This window comes from Balaenoptera acutorostrata, chromosome 6, assembly GCF_949987535.1.
Source record: "Balaenoptera acutorostrata chromosome 6, mBalAcu1.1, whole genome shotgun sequence".
Classification (NCBI taxonomy): domain Eukaryota; kingdom Metazoa; phylum Chordata; class Mammalia; order Artiodactyla; family Balaenopteridae; genus Balaenoptera; species Balaenoptera acutorostrata.
Window position 1 is genome coordinate 93,054,176 of NC_080069.1, and position 6,830 is coordinate 93,061,005.

At 43.6% G+C, this 6,830-nt stretch overlaps 1 long non-coding RNA gene across 1 annotated transcript in view; it reads right to left on the minus strand.

Annotated features, from left to right (window-relative positions):
• LOC130708466 (uncharacterized) overlaps nt 1-6,492 on the minus strand; it is a 186,784-nt gene extending 180,292 nt beyond the window's left edge. The window contains exon 1 of the long non-coding RNA XR_009008711.1: nt 6,420-6,492. This is a non-coding gene — a long non-coding RNA (uncharacterized LOC130708466). The remainder of the gene's footprint in view (nt 1-6,419) is intronic.
• Nucleotides 6,493-6,830: the final 338 nt, after the last annotated feature.

Consider the following 6,830-nt stretch of genomic DNA (forward strand, 5'->3'; position numbering starts at 1 on the left):
AACAGGAGGAGCAAACAACAGTATCCATTCCAATGAAAGTTTATTAATTTGTATGAAGTCAATTTGTGACTCATCCATATTCAAATGAATGAACGAAAACAAATTCCAAAGCTAAATATAAAATGACTTTTGGACTACCCAGGTTTCTGCTTGTTTCCACTTTACGGACAAGACAAGGCTGTGATGCTGGCAACACATAAACACTCTCAGGCCACCAAGATCCCACTCAGTGGCTACAGTTATTTATCAAGCAGGCCAAAGAAGTTTAATATAATATTACTACGAATATTACTACTATTTGTACAGTATACAAAAGAGTTACTGAGCCTCCTGACTACAGCAATCCAGTAGTGACAGGTGACCAGGCCAGAGCTGACTCATGATTTACAACATTTAACCAGCCTTAAAAAGCATTCAACTTTAGAACCTGAAAGATCCTTAAAGATCATATAGTCAGCCCAACATTATCCTTTTACAGATAACGATATTTAGGCCCCCGCAAAAGATTAATTAACTTACCCAAGGTTGGGCAGCTTCATGGCAGCAAAACCAGCCCCAGGCCTCTGAGAAGCAATCTAGTGCTTTCTGTAAAATACAGCATCCCACTCCTGGAGAATATGCTGAAGGAACCGATCTTGTATACATGAGGCAATTTTTTTTTTTCAGAGTTGGGTGATAGGAAAGGGCTATGTAGTTATATGTGGAGAGATATTTACTTGCTCCATCAACCCTAGCTAAAATGCAGATCTTATTTCATAGGCATAAATAATATCCTGAATTTATTTATCACACATGCATAATAACTTTTCTCTCCCAAATCACTGTGGCCTTCCAGAGTTTACCAACGGGACAGGAAGACCCTGGACTTCACCAAGGAGGACACCCCACGTCCAAGGACAGAGGAGAAGCCACAGTGAGACGGTAGGAGGGGCGCAATCAGAGTAAAATCAAATCCCATAACTGCTGGGTGGGTGACTCACAGACTGGCGAACACTTATACCACAGAAGTCCACCCACTGGAGTGAAGGTTCTGAGCCCCACCTCAGGCTTCCCAACCTGGGGGTCCGGCAAAGGGAGGAGGAATTCCTAGAGAATCAGACTTTGAAGTCTAGTGGGAATTGATTGCAGGACTGTGACAGGACTGGGGGAAACAGAGACCCCACTCTTGGAGGGCACACACAAAGTAATGTGTGCATCGGGACCCAGGGGAAGGAGCAGTGACCCTGGGGGAGACTGAACCAGACGTACCTGCTGGTGTTGGGGGGTCTCCTGCAGAGGCGAGTGGTGGCTCTGTTTCACCGTGGGGATAAGGACACTGGCAGCAGAGGTCCTGGGAAGTTCTCCTTGGCGTGAGCCCTCCCAGAGTCTGCCATTAACCCCACCAAAGAGCACGGGTAGGCTCCAGTGTTGGGTTGCCTCAGGCAAAACAACCAACAGGGAGGGAACCCAGCCCCACCCATCAACAGTCAAGTGGATTAAGGTTTTACTGGGCTCTGATCGCCACAGCAACAGGGAGGGAACCCAGCCCCACCCATCAACAGTCAAGTGGATTAAGGTTTTACTGAGCTCTGACCGCCACAGCAACAGTCAGCTCTACCCACCACCAGAGCCTCCCATCAAGCCTCTTAGATAGCCTCAACCACCAGAGGGCAGACAACAGAAGCAAGAAAAACTACAATCCTGCAGCCTGTGGACCAAAAACCACAGTTACAGAAAGACAGAGAAGATGAAAAGGCAGAGGGCTATGTACCAGATGAAGGAACAAGAAAAAACCCCAGAAAAACAACTAAATGAAGTGGAGATAGGCAACCTTCCAGAAAAAGAATTCAGAATAATGATAGTGAAGATGATCCAGGACCTCGGAATAAGAATGGAGGCAAAGATTGAGAAGATGCAAGAAATGATTAACAAAGACCTAGAAGAATTAAAGAACAAACAAACAGAGATGACCAATACAATAACTGAAATGAAAACTACACTAGAAGGAATCAATAGCAGAATAACTGAGGCAGAAGAACGGATAAGTGACCTGGAAGACAGAATGGTGGAATTCACTGCTGCGGAACAGACTAAAGAAAAAAGAATAAAAAGAAATGAAGACAGCCTAAGAGACCTCTGGGACAACATTAAACGCAACAACATTCGCATTATAGGGGTCCCAGAAGGAGAAGAGAGAGAGAAAGGACCAGAGAAAATATTTGAAGAGATTATAATCGAAAACTTCCCTAACATGGGAAAGGAAATAGCCACCCAAGTCCAGGAAGCGCAGAGAGTCCCATACAGAATAAACCCAAGGAGAAACACGCCGAGACACATAGTAATCAAAGTGGCAAAAATTAAAGACAAAGAAAAATTATTGAAAGCAGCAAGGGAAAAACGACAAATAACATACAAGGGAACCCCCATAAGGTTAACAGCTGATTTCTCAGCAGAAACTCTGCAAGCCAGAAGGGAGTGGCATGAAATACTTAAAGTGATGAAAGGGAAGAACCTACAACCAAGATTACTCTACCCAGCAAGGATCTCATTTAGATTTGATGGAGAAATCAAAAGCTTTACAGACAAGCAAAAGCTAAGAGAATTCAGCACCACCAAACCAGCTCTACAACAAATGCTAAAGGAACTTCTCTAAGTGGGAAACACAAGAGAAGAATAGGACCTACAAAAACAAACCCAAAACAATTAAGAAAATGGTCATAGGAACATACATATCGATAATTACCTTAAACGTGAATGGATTAAATGCCCCAACCAAAAGACATAGACTGGCTGAATGGATACAAAAACAAGACCCATATATATGCTGTCTACAAGAGACCCACTTCAGACCTAGGGACACATACAGACTGAAAGTGAGGGGATGGAAAAAGATATTCCATGCAAATGGAAATCAGAGTTTACCAACGACTGGGGAAAACATGACTAAGAAATAAACTATCTTTTTAACCAGATTGCAAGCCTGTCCTGTTATTTACTAATGGATAGAAAAATATTATTTAATGAGATTAAAAAATAATATTAGCGCTTATACTATTAAGTAATCTTTCCCTCTCTGGTTTTTACTCTTTTCTAAAATTTTCTGTAACATAGAAAGTCTTTCCTGATCTATTATTTACTTTTTCCTTGTTAAATATTAATATTCTAATTCACATGAGCCTCTTTCTAAAACTTCTAAGAAATCATAATTCCAAAATCTCTTTGCCTAGTTTACTTCTGCATATACGTAGTGTCATACAAATCTATTTAAACATATCTTAGAAAAGATAAGAAACTCAAGAATTTATATGTTTAACTGGTTATACATAGGTGCCATGGTTCTCAATTTTTTAAACCTTAAGAAATTTTCCCAAAATAAGTTGATATTAACATTTCCTAGCCTACAGCATCCCATTCTTCATTGAGAGGAAGCAGCATAAGAGAAAGTACACAAAGAGGGGGAAAGACTGTAGAACAGTCAAACCAAAAGTCTGTCAGGGAAAAAAAAAAATCATAGCAAATCTTCCTACACGGCTATAATAGGTACAAGCCAAGCTGCAATTTCCTTGTATCACCATGTGGCTGTCTGGGCTTGTGGTGGGCACTATACTCAAATCAGGAGTGTTAAAAGTTGAGGTAAAGAAAACAACTAATGTATGATATCATTTTGTCCATTCATGTCAAGAATATCCTAATCCATATAACTGGTTACTTATATTATGGCTGCTCTCTCTTCATATTCAAATTTAGATGGGGAAATACTTTATGGATATTTACTATCTCTGTTAAACTTAGGTGCCACAGAAATTTCAAAGATATATGAGACATGCTTTTGAAGCTTACAGTTCAACAGGGCAATAAGCTGTGGACACAAGAGCACAAAAAGAAGGCAGTAAAATAAGAACTTTATGAAAGACTAAAGCACAATCTGAGTTCATTTCTTGAACTAGTTTTAGAGGAAGGGTAAGATTTCAATAAGCAGAGAAGAAGGGAATGCCATAAAAAGGAAAACTATGAACAAATGTGGAAGGGTAAAAGGATGTCTGAAGAAAAGTGAGGATAACAGTTTGACCAGGATAGGAAAATTCTGTGGAAATAAAGAGGCCAGGATGTGGAGGCTTTGGGGTTTTATTTTGGAGACATATCCAGCTGCTGAAGACTTTTGAGCCCAGGAGTGACATAACAAAAGCCGTATTTTACGAAGAATAATCTGGCGATAGAAGTGATAAGGAAGGGATGGTATGCAGGTAGATCAGACAGAAAACTACTACCATTGTCCCATGTTCCTGAGCCCAGTAATTTAAGTGTATAAGTCAATGTCAGCCCAAGCTACCAAATTTTATATACATATCTTAAATGTAGTATAGAACTTCTATAGTGATTCAGGAAAACATGGACTTACACACAAGTCTTTTAATTTTCTCTCTTATCTTCACCTTAGGTAACAACTTCTGGCTTGGAATTTTCATTTCACCTTTCCTCACCCAATTTTTGTATCAGCAAGACTCATCATCATTCTTTACATATTAGCAAAATCAACAAGATTTACATGTCAGTGATTAATCAGAAGAGTCTTTAAAGCAATTCTAAATCCCATTTTGTTAAAGTAACTGCTTTATATCATACACAATAAATTTCCCCAAAATTTCATATTTTATTTTCCAAGAGAAAGAGCACTTTCTTTCTTGCAGACAGACTACACCTACAAAACCAAAACAAAATGAAAGATAATTATCCAATGAATCTGTAATAGTTACTTCATAGAAAGAATTTTTAACAGATTGGCTGCCATAAGTATCATGAAAGGAGAAACTAACTGCTTTCTTTGCTTTGGGTGTAAACTAGGCCACACATGAATGTCCCTCTTCTAGAAAAAGGACCAAACCAGGTTAAGTTTTCCACATTTCACAGACTAAGATAGTCTTATTCTATTTGATCTCCCAAAAGAAGAGATTTAATTATAAAGTATTGTTTCATTTAATAAAAAAGTCATCAAAAAGGTATTTTATATTACTGAAATGGTCATATTACATAAGCCTTACAGAAAATTATGCCTGACTTTTAGTAAATCAGACTTTTGAAACAGTATAAAACAATAGATATTAATTTGAAAAAGAGAACGATTCACTTGGTTTGAGGTCACCTAAAGAACTGCATATGACTACAGCCCTAGGTTTAAGCAAAGGATGGTGTCCCAGTTTGTAAGAGAGCCTTGTCTCTGCTTCCATGACTTTCCATTTGAGTGCAAAAATGTTGCCACTTATCAGTGACCACTGGAACCTCTCCAACAGTCAGTCCAGCTTCCTACCCAGCGGAGCACTAAGCCAGCTGATTGGTTCAGTGCAATCAGACAACAGCCCTCAGCCTCACAGTAGTCAAGGAACAAAGATTGGTGACCCGATACTCAGGAAGAAAAGGACGTTACAGGCAGAGGAGGGGAAAAAGGGCCGAGGGAAGCATATAACCAACATAAACGTCCAGAAAGTCACATTCACTCAAGAGTCAAAGGGAGAACTGCTTTACCTGGAGATATTCAGACAGGGATGGAATTTTTTTTTTAATTTAAGATAAATAAGACCACCGGTTTGAAACGGTCACTGAGGAAACCCAATTCATATAAACAAACTTAGCTAGAAGCTTTATAAGTACCTTCAGTGGGCAAGGATCTTTTACATATTAACATTTAAAAATGTAGTTTACTCAACAAATTCACTGAAAGATGTCTTGTTTCCTAAAAACTGTACCTAATAACTGTTCTTTTCAGTGATTCCAGTTCTGCACGCGATTTCAAATTGAAGGGGGAATGGGTGGGGTGCAGAAGATAAGAAATTTTTACAGCATGGAAATAAAAGTATTTTTAAACCTTCTTGGGGGTGAAAAGTTAGGCAAGAAGTAATACGTGGAAACTGTCAAGTGCTTCTATACACATCCACCCACCAGATACCATCGCAGCCGGCTAGGGGAGTCTCCCTCTTCTTGCCTGACAGCTTCACTTTCTTTGAGGTCTGGAGCTGGTGATCACACTGGCCCGTCATGGTATTTTCATTTAACAAAGCAGTTACTCAACAGGGGAAAAAGCCACAAAGGAGCAGAGCAACTGCTGCTGCACCCGTGATGCAAGTGCAAGATGAGCCCCGGGCCGCCACCGCCGCCTCGGCTCCTCCGTGACGTCCGGGAGGGGTATCCCCGGCTCTCAGGAAGTGGTGGCCGCGGGCGGCTCCGCCCCCACGCGACTCGGGGCTGGCCGGGCCGCGGGGTGGCGGGACGGCCGGGCCCGCCGGCTGGCGGGGATCACCGTCCCACACCCGCGCACGCCCCATGGGCCGCGCGTCCCGGGCGCTCCCCCGCGCCACCCCTGAGGGCAGGCTCCGCGCCCTGACTCGCCCTCCGCTCAAGTCACAGCCCGCGCGTCCCACTCTATCCCACAGCTCACACCCACTCACCCCGACCCCCTGCGCCGAACCCGGCCCACCGTCGCCGGTCACCAGACTGGGTCGAGCCGAGTCCAAGATGGCGACTCCGCCCCCGCCCCCTCCGCACTCCCCGCGGGGTCTGGGCGCCCCCTCACGCGGCGAGCTGGCGCCCTAGGCCCGGCTAAAAATAGCCAGGCCCGACTATATTTGGTGCGGCCGGATCCCGGCGCGGCCGCGCGCACCCCGCCCCGCCCCGCGCGCACCCGGCCCCGCCCCGCCCCGCCCCGCCCGGCCGAGAGCTGCTCTGAATGGAGAAGGGGCGGGGGTGACCGAGGGGAACCTACTCCGCTATCTGCCGCGCGCGCGCGCGGCGGCGGCGGCGGCGGCGGCTGGGCCCGGCCAACCGCCGAATTTAGTAACATTGCCTGCGTCAATCACGCG